This window comes from Aedes aegypti, chromosome 3 (genome assembly GCF_002204515.2).
Source record: "Aedes aegypti strain LVP_AGWG chromosome 3, AaegL5.0 Primary Assembly, whole genome shotgun sequence".
In the NCBI taxonomy this organism is placed as follows: domain Eukaryota; kingdom Metazoa; phylum Arthropoda; class Insecta; order Diptera; family Culicidae; genus Aedes; species Aedes aegypti.
This window is the reverse complement of record NC_035109.1, coordinates 45,070,889-45,092,571: the sequence shown is the minus strand read 5'-3', so window position 1 is coordinate 45,092,571 and position 21,683 is coordinate 45,070,889. Positions and strand designations below refer to the sequence as shown.

The 21,683-nt window shown below is 35.3% G+C and overlaps 1 protein-coding gene across 1 annotated transcript in view; it reads right to left on the bottom strand.

Moving 5' to 3' along the window:
* The window catches only part of LOC5575629 (transport and Golgi organization protein 2), a 208,179-nt gene extending 188,803 nt beyond the window's left edge, over positions 1–19,376 (bottom strand). Inside the window, exon 1 of the mRNA XM_021851371.1 lies at positions 19,153–19,376. The gene's annotated coding sequence lies outside the window, so the exon portion shown is untranslated. The remainder of the gene's footprint in view (positions 1–19,152) is intronic.
* Positions 19,377–21,683: the final 2,307 nt, after the last annotated feature.

Sequence of the window (21,683 nt, the reverse complement as noted above, 5' to 3'; positions counted from 1 at the left end):
GAAGAATTTCCTTAGTAAATTGCCTACCTTTAGGCGTATTCCACAATCCAAGGTGTTTTTAATTTTAAAATAACTCAAAAAGTAAATGACTTGTAAGCGTTTGGCCTTCATATTCGGCTTCAGGGACCATGATTTTAGTAAGTAATGATATTTTCAATATTACCGAACGATGTTTTTATTGGTGATCAATGTTACCCCATGTCAGCTAAATGAAAAAATCACTTGAAACATTTTTTAAACATGCTTTAAACTTTCAGAAAACAAAATACAGTACATAGACACGAGCAATGGGTGGCAGTACTTGTTTTAAAAATATAAAATTTGCAACTCATGCATTTTCAAATCAAATGTTTAAGAAATATTCAAAAAATGATCAATGTTACCGTAATTTCGGGTGAAATTGATCATTTTTCACGGTTTTTCTAGTCTGTTTTTTATAATGTTAACAATACCAAACAACTAAATGCAGGAAAACAAGTACGAAGGTGAGCCTCATCGACTTATGTACCGAAATTTTCTAACAAATGTCATTTTAGTGTTAACAAATACCTCTAAAATAAAAAATCAGAGGATCTCGTTTCGGGGTGAAATTGATCACTTGTCAATGCCATTATTGTAAGTTTCCAAAACTTCTCTATATGGGGATTTTTTTATTACCGTACGGGTTTGGGCCGAAGGGTCTCAGATTTTCATGAAACTTTTTCCACAGGCAGGGCTCATGGATATATGAATAAAAAAAATTTGAGAAAAATTCAGGGTCGCCTATTTTTCCGGAAAACTCAGGTGGAAATTTTTTGTTTTCCCTTGACACTACTTACTTTGAAAAATCATAACTCAAGAACGAAGCATCGTAGAAACAAAGTTTTTATATGAAAATTTAAGCAAATTTTCTCAAAAATCCAAAAAAATATGAACTGGAAAAAGTTTTCCACAAAATTTTCCACCGTTGGGAAAATTTGTAAAGAAAAGCCGGAAAAACTATGCCCGAACTCGTGGAAAATTTTCAAAAAAATATTTTCGAGAAGGTAATTTTATAAGCTTTAATCACTGAAATTTTTGGAATGCACTTTTTTTCGTTTTTGAGTTATGGCCAATATTGTGAAAAATGTCCAGATGTGCCATATAAGACTTTTCTTTGAAAAATCATAACTCAAGAACGAAACATTGTAGAAACAAAGTTTTTATATGAAAATTTAAGCAAATTTTCTCAGAAATCCAAAAAAAAATATGAACTGGAAAAAGTTTTCCACAAAATTTTCCACCGTTGGGAAAATTCGTAAAGAAAAGCCGGAAAAACTATGCCCGAACTCGTGGAAAATTTTCAAAAAAATATTTTCGAGAAGGTAATTTTATAAGCTTTAATCACTGAAATTTTTGGAATGCACTTTTTTTTCGTTTTTGAGTTATGGCCAATTTTGTGAAAAATGTCCAGATGTGCCATATAAGACCTTTCTTTGAAAAACCATAACTCAAGAACGAAACATTGTAGAAACAAAGTTTTAATATGAAAATTTAAGCTAATTTTCTCAAAAATCAAAAAAAAAAAATATGAACTGGAAAAAGTTTTCCACAAAATTTTCCACCGTTGGGGAAATTCATAAAGAAAAGCTGGAAAATCTATGCCCGAACTTGCGGAAATTTTTTAATAAAATATTTTTAAGAAAGAAACTTTATAAACTTCAATTCTGGTGACTTTTAGGATGTACTTTTCTTTAGTTCCTGATCTATGGACAATTTTGTAAAAAATGCAAAGATTTGCCATACATGCCTTTTCGTTTAAAAATCATGACTCAAGACTCATCATGACTTGTCGAACCGGATTCAAATTATCTCAAAAATATGAAAATTTTGAAATGGAATCAGTTTTCCAGGACATTTTTCACTGTTTATGAAAACAAATAATGAGAACCCGATTAGCTATTCCAGCTTTCAAACAAAGTATATTTGAAAAGAGCGATCAATAAGATCCAATCCTACAATATTTTTCAATACGCTCATTTTTCGTTCCTAAAACATGATCAAATATTGCTAGGATGAGCTGTTTGAACCATATATTTACAAATTTATAAGTTCATAAACAAAATTTCTTAAGAACGAAACTACATAGAAACAAAGTTTTTTCAATCAGAATGTAGGCAATTTTTTCCTGTTAGGTAACTACAAAATTGACAGTTAAATAAATGGGTAGACAATATGACAAATAGGTATTTACCAATTCAAGTTTAAAGCGTTGAAATGGCTTGAGAATCATAAGTTTACCAAAAACTAACAAAGAGCAGTGAGAAAGTGCAAGTGTTGTCTATCAGCTGTATATTCCTCGTTATTAATTTTTGGAAAGTGAAAAAAGTTTTCCCAAAGCTGTTGAAATGGACAAAGTTCAATATTACGCTGTACTTTATGCTGTAACCCCTTCGGACTGGACGGCCACAAAACAGTAAGGACAAATCTACGATCGATCAGCCAAGGCCTCATCAGTAAGCTCCATTACCGGTGACCAGAAGGCTCTCGTAACGGATCTTCCAGAAGCAATGGAGTTTGAGGAACAAGTTTCACCACTATCTTCGTTGGCGTCGCCAAAGGAAACTCTTTCCTCGGGTGAGTCAGTTGGTTCTATAAATAATGTACAAAAAATACAAGAACTTGCTAAATTCTTGGAAATTTCTTTTCAAGTAAAATCTTCACGTTTGGATGCTTCTAGTAGTAACTATCGCAATGCTTCTATGGACGAAATGTTCAATCAAATTATGAGTAAAATAAAGACTTGGTTTCCGCCTAATATTGTCGATGTTACAGAGGATTTTAATTCCGTTTTATTAAATTTGAACTCAGCTGTTACAAAAGCCGAACCTGACAAGCAAATTGAACTATATATATATGGGTTTTCAAAGAAAAGGCTAATATGGTTATTTTTCACAAAATTGACCATAACTCAGGAACAAAAAAAAAATACATCCTAAAAGTTACTAGAATTGAATTTTATAAAGTTTCCTTCTCAAAAATATTTTAATAAAAATTTTCCGCGAGTTCGGGCATAGATTTTCCAGCTTTTCTTTATGAATTTCCCTAACGGTGGAAAATTTTGTGGAAAACTTTTCCCAGTTCATATTTTTTTGGATTTTTGAGAAAATTTGCTTAAATTTTCATATAAAAAGTTTGTTTCTACAATGTTTCGTTCTTGAGTTATGATTTTTCAAAGAAAAGTCTTATATGGCACATCTGGACATTTTTCACAAAATTGGCCATAACTCAAAAACGAAAAAAAAGTGCATTCCAAAAATTTCAGTGATTGAAGCTTATAAAATTACCTTCTCGAAAATATTTTTTTGAAAATTTTCCACGAATTCGGGCATAGTTTTTCCGGCTTTTCTTTACGAATTTTCCCAACGGTGGAAAATTTTGTGGATTACTTTTTCCAGTTCATATTTTTTTTGGTTTTTGAGAAAATTTGCTTAAATTTTCATATAAAAACTTTGTTTCTACGATGCTTCGTTCTTGAGTTATGATTTTTCAAAGTAAGTAGTGTCAAGGGAAAACAAAAAATTTCCACCTGAGTTTTCCGGAAAAATAGGCGACCCTGAATTTTTCTCAATTTTTTTTTATTCATATATCCATGAGCCCTGCCTGTGGAAAAAGTTTCATGAAAATCTGAGACCCTTCGGCCCAATTTGTACGATAATAAAAAAAAAATCCCCTATGATAAATTTGAGCTCCCTGAATCCGAATATGCTTGTAAAATTCTTAACAATGCAATATTTATATAAATAACGAATAGTTAAATTTCAAGAATTACGCGGAAAACGCCTAAATGTATGCAATTTCCTAAGGAATTCAATGATATCTAACAGAAATTCAATTATTTCAACCATATGAGCTAATTGGTACGAGTTTTGGTGATGAAATCTGGTTTGGGGATGTATCTCAAGCATCCTCACAAACTTTCAGGTTTATACCATGTTCAAATCCTTGCTTATGAATAGAATTTAATAGCTGTTTGTCAATACTGCACCGTGCATGATTTTGAAATTTTACGTTATTTTCATAGTAATAAACATTCTTTAACGCAAAAAACTTCACAACACACAATTCTACAATAGTTACGACAAGCAACGTACATTTACTGTAGCTTACATTGATATTTGTGCTCCATTACGAATAAATAAAATCGTGGGATACGATGATCAATTTCACCCTTCTGATCAATTACACCCGATTTTACGGTACCCCGGATTACGGTACTGATTTTATGTTTAAAGTTGAGCTATACTGATTGTACGTTATAAATTGAGCTAGAACCCAAAGATTCAAAATTTTCCGTGCCCTGGAACTAGTTTCAACAAGTGTTTAAAATAAGTATGGAAATATTTTTTTATTTTTATTTTTACTTTTCTCGAGCGGAACAGCATACGAAGCTTTAAAAAAACATAACGCTGGAAGTTTTAAACAAATTATTGGAGAAACCACAGTAAACAAACAAAGAATTCATCCAGATACAACATCTTAAGAACCGTAAAATGGGGTAAAGTTGATCACTTTTGAGTAATTCTGTTCAATAAGATTTGGTAGGATCCATGTAGGGTCATCCAAATATTTTTAAAACCAGGACTGATTGGATAATTATCGAATTATGTAAATGAAATTTCGAATTATCATAATAACAAAAACAATTTTTAGAAATCAAAAAGTGGAGTTTTTGGATTCTACTCCGTTACTCCGAAACCCATTTCCCCGAATGCCATCACCCCGAATGCCATTACCCAGAATGTACCATTACCCCGAATTCCATCACCCCGAATGCTATATCCCAGAATTTACAATTATCTTGACATGATGACATTGATGCCATTTCCCCATGATTTTGGAATTCAGGGTAATGTCATTCGTGGTTATGGGTCGTTCGGGGATTTGGCTTTCGGGGTAATGGCATTCGGGTTAGTGGCATTCGGGGTAATGGGGTAGAATCAAGTTTTTGATTCCGGGCTGGAGCTGATCAATTACTGCGATAGGTTTCTAAAACTAAAGGGGTATCATAACTAACATTTTTGCAGAATAACAGTTAAACAAATTACTATTAAGCATAATAAAAAACTGTTATTAAGCTACTTATATTTCTCGGGCTGCTACTCAATAAATTTGGGGTCACTGAATCTTATTAATGGCTCAAAAATCTCACAACTTGTTGATAAATCGGTGAATTTTAGAATTGAATGTTGAGACTTGTTGAATGTTGTTACTTTATAAATCTCATTAAACGCCTAGAGGTATGCATTTTTTTGTAAATTGGTCACTCGCTTACAAAAAGAGCATTTGTTCTCTGAAAAGCAATTTTTATCCTCAATGCAAATTCCAAACTAAATTTAGAAAACAAAACTGGACTATGTATTAAACAGGTTATTTAAATGGTATAATAAATGGTTTTGGCAATGATCAATTATTTGGAGAAGAACCCTTCAACAGTTTATCAAACATATCTTAAAAAAAAACTGTTTTTCAATGGTATAATTATCCTCTATATCAAATCAAATTTAAGAAAATCAAGAGCAGCTATGAGATAATGCGACATCACAGAAATTTAGATTATTGAAATCGAATTATAACGGGTGTTCAATAAAAAATTAGATTTTTTCAGATATATAGCACAAACAAAAAAATTTGTATTTTCAATGAATTCAGTTTTTATTGAACATAATGTGTATTCTTCAAAACAACGTGGAGAAACGTGGAGAAAAGGCCCTGATTATCCGTACGGCGCAACTTAGGCGCGATACAAATTGGTCGGGTTCCTTTCTTTTGGCACGTATGGTAAAACCGTAAAACCGTACAACACGCTCGCGGAGTGCTTGCTGTTTCGACGGCCGTTAACTTTTTTGACAGACTTTACATGTAGATACGGGAATGATCAGCTTCTTGCCACTGACAAACTATACTCCGAATTACGGTAAAATTTGACAGCAGTTTGGCTAACGCATGGTTCTATCAATGTTTTATTACGGTTAGTTTCGAGAGCATTGTCAATATCAAATTTTGTTGGCAAAGAAATGTTAATTTCAAGTTTTTTGTTATAGCATTAATAACTTCAATTAAACTGTTGCAGTTATTTTTCTTGCAGGGATTCATCTGGAACTTCTTCGCAGAATTTAAACAGAGATTGAATCCAATAATGATTCTCGCAGGAAATCTCCCGGTAATCCTCAGGATATCCTGATTCAAACTCATATTAACTAAAACCAACAGGAATTGCTCGAAATATTCTCACACACATTTTCCCAACAATTGTCCTTCAAATTCTCCGATAAATCTTTCAGGGAATTGTATAAAGTAAATCTTTCACCGATCAAGAAGATTTTACAGCAATCCCTACACTGCTGTTTCCAGCAATTACACCTTCAGGATTTTTTTTTAGAAATTTACACAAAAATCCCTACAAGAATTCTTCCAGGACATCATCATAAAATTTTTCAGAATTTTTTACGAGCTATCCTACAAAAGTTTTCATGTGGCTCTTACCGGTAATTTCTCCAGTAATTTTCGAAAGGAGTTTATAGAGGAGTTTATAAAGGAGTTATAGACGGGGTTGGTGGTCCAATGGCTACCGCTTCTGCTTCATAAGCAGAAGGTTGTGGGTTCAATTCCAGGCCCGTCCCTTTCCTCGTACTTTGTAGTTCTTATCTTTCACTTGCTTCTATCTTCCACTCTTAATATCTCACAGTTGTTCTATCACAGTTCATAGCATTTGCTAGAACCCGAGACGGACAAAAATAAACCGTTTCCCTACGCTTTCAATTCCTCCATCATTAAAGCACGCCTTTCATTACGCTACATAGGCAGTCTGCCAACCAAACAGCAAGCCTCTCTGCCATAAAAATTACCGCCCCGCTCCCTTCCTGCATTAACTGGCGTAGACGCAGTGGTATATACGGTCTACCGTGGGAGCCAGTTTAATGCATCATCAATTCCTCCTCCTTCCCCTCATTGGTCTGCATTCTGACATGGCAGGCGCCATTGTTGCCTAAAAATAGAAAATCACCAGCATATATACACTGAGGGTGCCTGTTAGTCCCAAGCAGTCATCTGGTTGGTTCGTTGTGTAAGTGCAGCTGATCTGGCGATACTGGATTAGCAACCACGGGCGGCCAAAAAAGCTCAAGCTCAAGCTAATTTTCGGAAGGAGTTTCAGGAGTTACTTTGCTATCCGAGGAGTTCAGGATTACTTCAGGAGAACTTTTAAAGGCATTATTCTTCAAGAAACTCGTTTGAATTTTCCTAGAGATCCAGAATAATTCTGTTAGTGATTTCCCCAGTAAATTCTACACGGACTATTAAGTTTAGGCCGTCACGAAATTCTGTTTGACAAAGCCTGTGTATAGTTATGTCAGCTGTATGCTAAATTGGTCTTGGTTATCTGGGTCAGCCGAGAACTCCGTGAGAATTTCATTGAGCACAGGCCTTCGGATCTACAAGTGTAATCAGTGACCTTTTGGAGGATTAGGAACAATGTTGATATGGGCTTGTATAATAACACGTGTAGTGTAATTATTTAACCTTAACATCCCCACAACATTATTAAATCAAATCGCTTACGCTTAGCAACGCTCAACCATTTTTCATTAAATCAGCACTTTATCATTTCCATAGAATTCTACGTTTTGAAGCTTTCTCACGACCATAAGTCTTCAACGGAAAATGTCTCCAGTTTCACAGTCTACACGCGCCATTCTAGTTGCGCTAAGAATGCTTACGTAGTAGAAAACCATACGTGGGAATATAGTATTTTTCGAGTCTCACCTAATCCACATTCCATCAATATGTAACGACAGAACTAATGGATAAAATAAACGACACTTGTGTTTTAACTTCAAACCGAGACAGATGTGTATCATCCGAAATCCACGGAACAATTATTTCGCGACGGTTCACCACATGGCGACCTGTGAGCAGTGATTTTTGTGATACGAACTTTGAACCAATCAATACTGAAAATGGGAAAGTCAAACTCCAAGATAGTGAACAACAGCGGTGATCCACAAAATGTGATAATTAACCAATTAGAAGAACACTCGGAACACCACACTGCGCACGACCTAAAACTGACAGTGATTCTGGTAGCGGTGGTACTTCAATTTCTGCTCATTTGCTACCTATTATTAAAAAAACATTCCCGCAAGCAAGCGCTCAAAGCAGCGCGAAGTGTGGCCCAGTTGCAACATGTGTGAAAAATACTAAAATGGGCCGACGGAATGCGTTGTGTTTGGTTTCAGTCGGAATGAATAATGAGTGACAAAAATAGTTAAAATATCCAGCACAGTGAAAGCATCCATAATGTTTCGAACTGGTTCTGCGAAAGTTTTGAATGGCAAAACTAGTGACTTCTAACAGTGGCAATGATTTGCGAAAAAAAAGCAGTGCCTAACTGAAAAAAAAAACAACAGTGTGCATTCAACATGTTCAGAACTGAAGGTACGAATGTTGTGAATCAACAGCAGAAAATCCCTTCAATAGAGAATAGTTCAAGTTCAATTCAATGCTAATAAATTCAAACAGTGTTGAGTGAATTCGTTTTTAAAAATGATATTGACGCAGACTGTTGCTCCATCAGAAAATAAGTGAACCTTTTTATGAAACATTGAACAGCTGAAAACAGTGACATGTGAAAAAAAAATACTTACTAAAAGATTCATGAGAGAAGCCGTACACCAGAAAGATGAACCCAGAAGAAGGATCCCAACCAGCATGTCGAGACGAATCATAATGTAAGTTACTTTAAGTTTTCTTATCTTTGTAAAAAGTATAATCGTATAATCATGACCTATCAATGGGTGTGACACAGAATAAGCTAATCATTGAAGAAGGAATAAAAGTGTTAAATTCAATCTTAAGAAATTTGAATAAAGCTCCAAATAGGAGATACAGAAGATTAACGCTAGAATTAAAATTGAATAAAGCTAAATTGACTTACAATAAAATTATAAACACTCTAGCTGAGGTAGAAGCTGATCTTGATGAATCAGAATTCAATTTTCTCAACAAATGCTCTCGACAAGTATACGGTAATATACATGTCTTAATATCGTCCAAGTTGGAATGGGCTGGAATACACAAAATTAGTTTGTTTTCGATAACATATGCAATTCTTTTTATAAACAAATTAAAACAAAAATCCAAACTTGTGAAGCCTGTAATACAACCAAAAATGGCAAAAATAGATATCAAAACGGGTACCTCACTCATTGAAATATATGAAGGTAACCCGGAAAAGTTGGACAATTTTCTTGATTCAGTAGCGCTTTTCGTTGACTTAGTCGACAGCGCAAACGCAGAATCTACACCAGCGGCACAAGCAGCAGCTAAAGCTGTCGCGATTCGTTTTATCAAAACACGTCTCGCTGGTGCTGCAAGACAGGCAGTACCAGAAAACGCCACATTAAACGAACTTGTAGATGCCTTAAAGCAAAATTGCTCTTCAAGAAAAACCGCCGATAACATTTTAGCTAAGCTGAAAAATGTTAAGCAATCTTCAAACACAGAAGCATTCTGCAATGAGATTGAAAAACTTACTCAAGAACTAAAATCAGTTTACATAAACAACAAGATCCCGATTGATGTAGCGACAAATATGGCCACCAAAAGTGGTGTTGATGCACTAATTTCTGGGACTAAAAACCCAGACACTAGGATTATTTTGAAGGCTGGCACGTTTACCAAATTAAATGATGCCATCCAAAAACTGCAAGAAAATGAAGTGTCGACTTCTGCCGGCCCACAAGTGTTCTATCAACAAAAGAACTGGGGTCGTCCATCTAACAGAGGCCGTTCATCTTACAGAGGTCGTTCCTCTTACAGGGGAAATGATCGACGAAATTTCCGATCTTCACGCTATGCATACCCACAACAGAACTACAGCCGACCACAAAGAGGTTTTAACAGACCTTTTAATAGAAATACGGTTTACTATGCACAAAACAATCAGGCTCAACCAGGGCAGCAGAATAATAGTGCGAATCCGCATGCGCCTGAACAAAATAGAAATAATCATCATGCTCATCCCCAACAGCAACAAGTACCAATTGGACAAACACAACATCTTTTATAAATCCATCGAGGACAGTTTTTACTGTTAACTTGTCCTCGCCTAGTTATGTACATATAAATGCAGAGTTTTCAGATTCTCAATGTCAACTCATTGTTGATTCTGGCTCTGAAATTTCTCTAATTAAGTCTAATAAAATTAGAACAAATCAAATATACAATCCTTTTGATAAATGTAAAATATCTGGAATAGGAAGTGGTGTTACCGAAACTCTTGGAAACACTTCAACATATATTAATTATGATAACATTAGATTTAATCAATCATTCCACATTGTAAATGATAATTTCCCAATACCAGCAGACGGCATCCTAGGAAGAGATTTTCTAACCAGGTACCGGTGCTGTATAGATTATGACAGTTGGCTACTGTCGATTAATGTCAATGATGATATAATTACTATTCCAATCAATGACAGGAATAACAGAAACATTATTCCGCCACGGTGCGAAATAATAAAATTAATGCACTTACCACAAATCGTTGAAGACAGTGTAATAATAGCAGGTGAAATTCACCCTGGTGTATTTTACGCAAATTCAATTATCAGTAAAACTAGTTCGTTTGTCAAATTTTTAAATACAACGGACGATTCTGTCGCGGTTCCAAGTAATTTCAACCCGCAAATATTCCCACTAACCAAATATGATGTAAACGGCAATCTAAAGGCCAATAAGTCGACGAAAAATAGAAAACGAAAATTATTGAATGAATTAAAGCTTGATCATTTAGAACCCAGCTTAAAAGCCAATGTAGAACAGCTTTGTACGCAGTATAATGACATTTTTTCACTCGATGACGACAAATTGTCTACGAACAATTTTTACAAGCAAGAGATCAAACTAAATGAGCCAACTTCGGTATACATTAAAAATTACAGAATACCGGAGTGCCACAAGGCTGAAATTGAACGACAAGTAAAGAAAATGCTAGATGATGGTATAATCCGCAATTCATATTCTTCATTTAACTCTCCGGTTTTGCTAGTCCCTAAAAAAACATCGGAAGGAGATAAGAAATGGCGATTAGTAGTGGACTTCCGCCAATTGAATAAGAAAATCCTTCCGGACAAATTTCCATTACCACGAGTTGATGAAATCCTTGATAATTTAGGCCGAGCGAAATATTTTTCGACGCTTGACTTAGTGTCAGGATTTCACCAAATCCCACTGGAAGACGAAAGCAAAAAGTTCACTGCCTTCTCAACTGGCACTGGACATTTTGAATTTAATAGACTGCCATTCGGTCTTAATATAAGTCCTAATAGCTTCCAACGCATGATGTCGATTGCGTTGAGTGGCCTTCCATCTGAATGTGCATTCCTTTACATTGATGATATCATCGTAGTAGGATGCTCGATAAAACACCATATATTGAATCTACAAAAAGTTTTTGACCAACTAAGAAAATTTAATCTGAAACTCAATCCTCAGAAATGTCATTTTTTCAAGAGTGATGTAACGTATTTGGGTCATCACATATCAGAACAGGGTATATTACCCGATAAATCTAAATTTTCAGTTATATTCAATTACCCGGTGCCCAATACTGCAGACGAAACAAGAAGATTTGTTGCTTTTTGCAATTATTATCGACGTTTCATTCCTAAATTCGCAGAAATAGCTTGTCCACTTAACAAACTGCTTCGAAAAAATGTAATTTTTAAATGGGACGAAGACTGTCAAAATTCATTCAACATTCTAAAGAACGAATTACTTTCACCGCGTATTTTGAAATTTCCAGATTTTAAATGTGACTTCATACTGACAACAGATGCCTCCAAAATGGCTTGTGGAGCTGTCCTTGCTCAACGGTATGGTGATACGGAATTTCCTATCGCATTTGCCAGTAAGGCATTTACAAAAGGAGAATCTAATAAGTCCACACCTGAGCAAGAGCTTCTAGCCATTCATTGGGCTATTACACATTTTAGGCCGTATCTTTATGGTCGAAAGTTCTATGTTAAAACAGATCACAGACCGCTGATCCATTTATTTTCTATGAAAAATCCATCCTCGTGACTAACTCGCATCAGATTAGACTTAGAGGAATACGATTTCGAAGTTATTTATATAAAAGGAAAGACGAATGTAGTTTCCGATGCATTATCTCGAATACAAATTAATGCAGAGGGTCTTAAACAATTGTACGTTATAACACGTGCAATGAAAAAAAGGCAAAATGGTGCAACCCCTATCAGTACTCAAGCACAGGAACCTGATCAATTCCGAGTGTATGAGCCACTTGGTAGCCAGGAAGCATTCATGCTGCCAAAATTATCATTTGTGAGAAACAGTGATAATACTTTAGATGTTGTAATATACAAGAAAAATTACACCAAAGGAACAGCTTTAGGCTTCAAGATTCCGATAAACGGAAATAAAGAAACAATATTAATGCATATGAACAATATTTTAAAAGAAATTGAAAATGGGGCGCCCACGATAAATGCTAGTTATACCAGAGAAAATACTGGACGGAACATACCCAATAAGATAGCCATGGCAAAAAGTGACATAATATTCAAATATCTAAGCATGGATCTATTTAAGAAAATCGGTAATTGTATTCTAAGGAATACTACCGTATTATTATTTAAAAAACCCAAGGTCTTGACAAGTCGAGACCAGGTAAATAATATACTACAACAATTTCATAACTTGCCAACAGGAGGACACTTAGGTATTAACCGGTTATACCGAAAGGTGAAATCTATGTATACATGGCCTAATATGAAAAAATGCATTGTTGAATTTGTCAATGCATGCACATTATGTAAACACAATAAACACTTTCCTAATGTGAAAACAAAACAAATAGTAACAACAACCCCAATGAAACCGTTTGACGTTGTGTCTATAGACACCGTTGGACCGTTTACAATGACCGAAAACGGAAACCGATATGCGATTACCATGCAATGCGATTTCACAAAATATGTGATAATTGCCCCAATACCAGATAAATCAGCGAATACCGTAGCTAGAACTGTCATAAATAATTGTATCCTTCAATTCGGTCCCATGAAAAGTATCAAAACGGATCAAGGTACCGAATATAAAGGAGTATTCGATGAAATTTGCGATCTTCTTAAAATTGACCACACATGCTCTACGGCATACCACCCACAGACTATTGGTGCATTGGAAAGAAACCATAGGTGTTTGAATGAATACCTTCGGATTTTTTCCAATGAAGCGAGAAATGACTGGGATACATGGATGCCTTATTATGCGTTCTCTTACAATACCACTCCTAACGTAGATCATGATTATACTCCCTTCGAATTAGTTTTTGGAAGGAAATGTAATACTTTACAATCAACTGATACTAAAATTCAACCTTTATACAACTTTGACTCATACGAAAAGGAACTAAAATACAGAATGCAAGTAGCACATACAAGAGTCTTAGAGGAAATCCAGAAAACAAAGAGCAATAGAACAAAATTTTTAAACGAAAATTTACATACAACACCACTTCAAGTCAACGATACCGTTTACCTAAAATTGGAAAATAGACAAAAATTAGATTCACTAAATGCAGGTCCTTTCAAAATTTAAGATTTAACCGAATCTAATGCAGTAATAAAAATTGGTAATAAAATATCTACAGTCCACAGATCAAGATTAATTAAACGTTAATTATTTCAAATATTTGACTCCAACGTTTCCGAGAGGGGGAAGGATAAGGTATGAATGAGAAATTTATACGAACAAACTAAAAAAAAATAAAAGAAAAAAAAAAATAGGAAAAGACAAAAATGTTAAATCACAACATCAGAAGCGAAAGATCATGTAAAGAATAAAAGTGTATTTTTTAAATTGTTTGTAAAGGCTCGAACAATGCTAGTTCCCAAAATCAATACAAAAGAACAACTCATTGTATTACGTTGTTCTCCGCTAACGGGGAAGGTGTAGTGTAATTATTTAACCTTAACATCCCCACAACATTATTAAATCAAATCGCTTACGCTTAGCAACGCTCAACCATTTTTCATTAAATCAGCACTTTATCATTTCCATAGAATTCTACGTTTTGAAGCTTTCTCACGACCATAAGTCTTCAACGGAAAATGTCTCCAGTTTCACAGTCTACACGCGCCATTCTAGTTGCGCTAAGAATGCTTACGTAGTAGAAAACCATACGTGGGAATATAGTATTTTTCGAGTCTCACCTAATCCACATTCCATCAATATGTAACGACAGAACTAATGGATAAAATAAACGACACTTGTGTTTTAACTTCAAACCGAGACAGATGTGTATCATCCGAAATCCACGGAACAATTATTTCGCGACGGTTCACCACACACGCTACCAGAACTATCTATGGTTACCCAAGAACTACTTGGAGTATAAGCCATCAGATCTTCAAGCGTAGCGAGTGACTTTTCAGCATCTTGAAAACTAGGAAAATATCCATTTAGGCTCACAAAATGAGGGAGTACTTTGTTTTGAGTTCAATGGCCTTTCAAGGTTATGCAAAACCTTCTTTATGTACAGGTCTTCAGTTCTACAAGCGTAACTAGTGATCTCCCGAATGTTCATGAAAAACAGGCTTATGAATAAAAGCCTACAGATCTACAAGCGTAACCAATGATCATTCGAATGAATAAGAACGTGGGTGCTGTTTATAGGGTTGATATAGTTTTGCTCTACCAAGATTTGAGTTCAACAAATCTTTAAAGTTATCCAAGCACAACTTAGGTACCGGTCGTCAGACGTACAAGTGCAACGAGTGACCTTCCAGAACCTTGCAATTCAGGATAAGATACACAGAGCCTCATATTGTTTGATTTTTCATGTTTTGTGTCCAGCGACTATTGAAGACTATCCTAAAACTATTTTGAGTCCAGGTCTTCAGATCAACAAAGCTAACTAGTGATTTCTAGAAGATTTTTGAACTACATTTATACGCAAAAAGGCTCGTGAACCCTTGTCTCGTCATTTTTTGAGTTCAACGAGCGTTCATGGTTGTACAAGAACTTATTTGAGTTCAGGCCTTCAGTTCCACAATCGTAATAAGTGATTTTTTGTAGATTTATAAATAAGATTTATACTGATATTGGTTCACCGAAACATGTTCGAATAATTTATGGTGACATTTGTAGAAACAAAGGCTTTCACTAACCAATCGGTGATATTTGAAATTTGAGGGCATATTTAATTAAGCCTATTAGGCTGTAAATCTTATTCATTAACGTCAGAAAAATATCGTTTGTAGGTCTTAATCTCTTTACTCAGTTATCACTTTTACCAAGGATACCTCTAGGAATTCCTTCAAGCTTTCATACGTAGATTCTTTTAGTGGTGTTCCCGAAAACTTTTCCAGAGATTTCCCCAAGGAATAAACCAAGAATTTCTCAAAGATTTAATAGTTGTAACAATCCTTGTAAAGTTTTTCCTGCAGGGACTGCTTCCGGAGTTAACCCAAAAATTTCTTCAAAATGTTTCCATACTTTCAAATGGATTTTGATAAAAAAAATCTTCGCATGGGTTCCTGGAGTAATCCCCTGAGAGCTTTGTTGAGGGATTCGTATAGGAACCCTTATCAAAAATATTATACATATTTCATGAGATATCTATGGCAAAATTGGGACATATTTCAGGAGGAATCACTGAAGTAAACAAAATTCTTCAAGAAATGTTTCCATATTTTCTGAAGGATTTGCTTGAAAAATCTACACAGAGGTTTCTGGAGTAATCCCTTGAGAATTTAATTTAGGTATTCTAAAAGAAATCCTTAGAAAAATTATTAGAGAAAATTCTAAAGGAACCCATGATAGAATCGTTGAGGAATCCCTGGAGTAATATCTGAGAAAAACTATGGGAAAAGACATAGAATAATTTCTGGTTTCTGGTTCAGTAGGAAATCAAGAAAAAATATTGATTCTTCTTGCTTACTTGAAACCATTTCACTAGAACGCCTAAACCAGTTCTTAGAGATAACATTAGACGTATTTTCAATAAGAATCTATGAGGAGTCCTTGAAACATCTTGGAGTATTTCTGAAATTATCCTTAAATATATTATAGAGCAGATCACTACGACGAATTTCTAAGAAATTTCTGAAATCTGTCAAAATCCCGTCAAGGAACTTTTTGACTTCTGAGTGAATAGAGCATATTACAGTAGAAATCTTAAAAGAAATTCTTCCTTGTCCAATCATCTTAGAACGTCTCTAAAACTTACTAATTCATGTTTGATTCCTGCAGAATCCACTAGAACTAGATTAAGTGAATTATTGGAAGAATAACTGGAATAATCTCTGGTTCAATACCTTGTGGAATTATTTGCAGGATTCCTGGTAACATTTTTGGAAAAAAAAATAGTGTGGTGCCTACCTAGAGGAATCCTTGGAAGTTACTCCTGACTTGTAGGAAACACTAGATAATGAAATTATGAAAATTTCCTCAAAGGAACTCCTATAAAAATTAAATGTGCAGCTACTCAGAAACTCTTGATAAGATTTTTTCTGGATCTGCGGAAAAAAAAATCGTAAAGAAGGTTCTTGTACAAATTTTGTAAGAATCTCAAAACTTCTGGAAATTTTCTCAGATGAATTCCATGAATGATTCCCGCATAAATGCCACAGGAAACATTTATATTTAGCTCCACGTAGCTTTGTTGTTTGAATAATGTTGTCAAATAATTGTTTATCGATTTCCAGAAACACAACTGAAATGAGTCGCGTAATGAACTAGTGTTGCGTAATAAACTGTTGCATACTGCCTATAAAAGTAAACTGTTCCATATGAAGAAGGTAGACATTGGAAAAACATCGCTCAAAGTTTGAATATTGAACATACAAATGGCTATAATTTTCTACATTTTGTGAATAATTGAATTTCGACCGGAATGGAATCACTTAGCTTAACACGTCTTACCTGGACGAGTAAGAAACAAAAATTGTACATAGGACACGGTGTACTAAATTAAAAAGGTGATACAGTGATACCTCCATGAGTCGATGTTCCATGACTCGATATCGACTCATGGAACCATACTAAAAACATATTTTCATGGTTACTATGATGGTCCCTAGAAGCAGCTTTCCAAAGAATTGCTGTTCCATGACTCGATATTTCCATGAGTCGATGGTCCCTTCAATATCGACTCATGGAGGTTTCACTGTATATTCCGAAAACTGACAGCTACTTGACGACGTCATTCCTATCCTCCTCGAACAAATTTTCGAAAAAATTGATCTAGTGGTCCGGATGGTACATGGTACGATAGGAGTGACGTCACATGTTTACAACCAAACTTGATGTTTACATCAGTAAAGAGCCTACCATGTTAATTTTTTATGCCGTGTACATAGGATATTTGGTGCATGCAAGGGCCTACTGTGATGGAACTCATGTTGAGTGCAACCCGCTGAAGGTTAAGCTCCAAGCACCCTTTCGCACCAACACACATTTCTGCACCACCGCACAGATAACTCATTTTGCTTCTATTGATCAGAACATAATGTAACTTTGAACATAATTCACGTTTTGCAGTAGATATTTGAGTTAAAAGCATATATAGTTATTAATGAGTACAACAATGTCCCGATTTTGTCAGCCCCATGCTGAATTTAGGTTTGACAAAATCGGAAAAGAGCTAAAATCGGGAAAAATAATTTTGTGATGTACCGTGATGCAAGGTTACTATGATCAGTTTCATGAAAAATTATTGAAAATTTCAGATTTCAAAACTTTGGTCTTTAGATTATTGGCCAAGGTCATAATTGACTCTATGCACCCAATTTTGCTAGTATAGACGAGCTTACTTTGATTAAAATAAATATCAATTTTAAGGCTCACAAAACCGGGCACAAAGGATGCTAAAATCGGGGGTGGACAAAATCGGGTAAAAAAAGGTGCTAATATCGGGGGTAGACAAAATCGGGGTCTGACAAAATCAGGTCATTACTGTAGTTATTATTATGCCTTTATTTTTAAATATAGGACTTTATCTACCTTATATTTTTCCACTACATTTTCAAACAAACTGTTTTATTTTTATATGCATAGTAAAACCAGTAAAACATACATGAAAACTTGAATGCTGCGATGAAAAAATGCGTTGGTTCGAAAGTCCATATGGAACAATTATGCTTTTGTGAGCAGCATGGTTCGGTGTCGAAAGTAAATGACATGACGAAGCCTAAATGAGAATTACATAAAAAAAAAGTTCTACACATAGATATGTGTCGCAAACGCTGGGTCATAAATCAATTTGGAAATATTTTTTACGATTCTTATAATGTTTAACTCTGGTAACTAGATAAATGAAAAATCGTAATTCGTTTGAAATATAAAAAATTGTGATGTGTCCCAATTAGTTGATCAGATGTCCAAAATACTGCAAATACCCTATATCATATAACATGCCAAAAAGCTTCTTGAAACATTTCAAGTCACTAAAAAGCTTTATAGCATAAAAGCTCCTACGATCTGCAAAGTTCCATCTGCTTCTCTCTCAAAATCGACCTGCTTCTCTCTCTCCCAAACACCCATTGACGCCTTTTTAGTTGTGCCTGCACAGCTGTTTTGCCTTGACGCTCGCTATTCAGAAAATACTGAAAACATCAACATTGGACACAGCCCCTCCCTTATCACTTTTTTTTACGTAGTATGGTGCTTTCATTCTCTTTTTTTTTCTACTGAGCCGCCTACTGTGTTACCAAGCGACACGAAATGGTTTATTTTTTACTTCTAAGAATACATCGACAAAAAATGTTGTTTATGTAATTAATTTCCATTACATTTAACGTTCTCGAGACATTACCAATCCATCGGAAAACTCGTCTTTCCACCTTGTTGTTTGACCCTGAAGCGTTGTGGCTTACGCAGCAGCAATGCCCATAGTTGCATAAAAGTACTACGCACGCACTTACGCACACAAACGTGCATGCAAGGTGGCAGATGTTGAGAGCATAATAATGTTGAGGGGGCAAGTCGCCTAGCAAAGATGGATATCGACTCGAGTTTGGTTTTGCAAATGAGACAACCTTGTACTAGAAAACCCCCCTTATATGTTCTATCGACAGCAAAAAAAAAAACACGTGTACTTACACATTCGATGAGTTGATAACTGCGATAAAGCTGAATACTAGTAGCTATCCAACAGCACACTGTACGACTTGATGACAACAACAAAAACACACTTCTACACCGTCGGCCTACTGCGTGAAACGAAACGAACTGCGTTGCGAATGCGTCGGCTTCGTCGAAAACGGCCCGGCTCGGGGCTTGCTTTGTTTTGTTTGCGAGCCACCGCAGGACAGGATGCTCTCCTCGAATCGGATGCACCCCACTAGTGATGCTTTCACCAAACTCTCCCTCCTTACCAATACTGACGACGTTGCGAATGCGATGCTGTACAAGGGTGGTAGTCGGGATGATGGTGCTTGTGCGCATAAAATTATGATCGCAGAGAAACCGAAAGCCCCCGAAAGTTCTACATTGGTGTGATTGACCGGGTGATGGGTAGGTATCAGTCAAAACAGTGTTTTGCTGATTAGGGGGATGATGACTATAGGTTTCTAGGTCTCTATAGTTTCAAACCATTGAATAAAGATTTCAATAGTTTCATACCACAAATTATTTTGCCTCAAATTTCCAACATGATTCATATGTATAACAGTTGCGATTTAACAGGTAAGAAGTTGATATTTTAACAACTTCTCAATGCAGTGGACTTGAATCATAGAGCAATTAATCATCCTGTGAAGAAATTTGAGTGGTTTTCTTGAAAAATCTTCATAAAAAATCGAGTGGTCGGAATATTAGTCATGTTCGGAATTTGAGACAAAACATTAATTGAGTCTCCACTACGATGGTTAAAAAAATACAATTCAATATCCCATATCTTCCTTACAATACTTACGATAAAATAATGTGTATTTTTTTTGCATTTTTCTGGTGATATAGAGGTAATGTAAGTACAATTCTGTAGGTGAGAACTTATTCTACAAATCATAATATAGGAAGCTGCTGAAGAAACTAATCCTTTTCAAGCTAATTTTGGTTGAAACTTTTGCAGAAGCTTGCAGGACTTTAATCCCATTTCGAAAATATTCTCAATCAAGAGAACGTTTTCGAAAATGCCTGTGAGTCTGATTTGAAAGAAGTGAGAACTATTATTAAAAAATTCAAAAATATGAAAACTCTTGGCGATGATGGAATTCTCTACATCCTCAAAAAGAAACTTCCAGAAAGTAGCTTATCATTTTTAGTTGATATATTTAACAAATGTTTTCAATTAGCTTATTTTCCTGACAAATGGAAAAATGCTGAGCTTGTTACAATTTTAAAACCAGACAAAAATCCTGCAGAAGCTTCTAGCTATCGTCCAATCAGTTTGCTTTCCTCCATCAGTAACTTTTTTGAAAGGGTATTTTTGAACAGAATGATGGTCCACATCAACGAAAATTCAATTTTTGCCAATGAACAGTTCGGATTCCGCCATGGACATTTGACCACTCATCAACTTATACGTGTAACAAATTTGATCCGTTCCAACAATCTGAAGGCTATTCTACTGGTCTTGCTCTTCTAGACATAGCAAAAGCATTCGACAGTGTTTGGTTTGGTTTGATTGTAAAATTAAAAAACTTTAATTTTCCAACATACACATACAACATACAACATTGTTAGAATAATTCAAAGTTATCTGCCAAATCGTACACTTCAGGTTAATTATCAGAACTCCAGGTCTGAAAGACTTCCTGTAAGAGCTGGTGTTCCCCAAGGCAGCATTTTGGGACCAATATTATACAATATTTTCACATCTGACTTACCTGAGTTACCTCAGGGATGTCAAAAATCCCTGTTTGCGGATGACACAGGCCTCTCCGCCAAAAGACGAAGCCTGCGTGTCATCTGTAGTCGATTGCAAAAGAGTTTGAATATTTTTTCTTCATACTTTTTTTTCTATCTTTATTAACGAGATTTTTAGCCCTGGGCTAGTTGATCTCGGGACCAACAGCTTTACTTCCCTTCGTCGTCACTGAAATTTTTAGTGACTATCTCGGGGATGGGATTCGATCCCAGGTCCTCGGCGTGAGAGGCGTGTGTTCTAACCACTACATCAGGTCCATCACCCCCTTCTTCATACTTGCAGAAATGGAAAATTTCTCCTAATGCTTCCAAAACTCAACTAATGGTATTCCCACATAAACCAAAACCTCTTTATTTGAAACCTTCAAGTAGACATGTTGTCATGATGAGAGGGGTTCCAATAAATTGGTCAGATGAAGTTAAGTATCTAGGGCTCATGCTAGATAAGAATTAAACTTTCAAAAATCACATTGAGGGCATTCAAGCCAAATGTAATAAATATGTAAAATGTCTTTAACCTATTATTAATAGAAAATCAAAACTTTGTCTTAAGAACAAGCTTTTGATATTCAACCAAATTTTCAGGCCAGCCATGTTGTATGCTGTACCAATATGGACTAGCTGTTGTAATACCAGGAAGAAAGCTCTGAAGAGAATTCAAAATAAAATTTTGAAAATGATTCTGAGACTTCCTCCCTGGTATAGTACAAATGAGTTACATAGAATATCCAATGTTGAAACATTGAAACAAATGTCAAATAAAA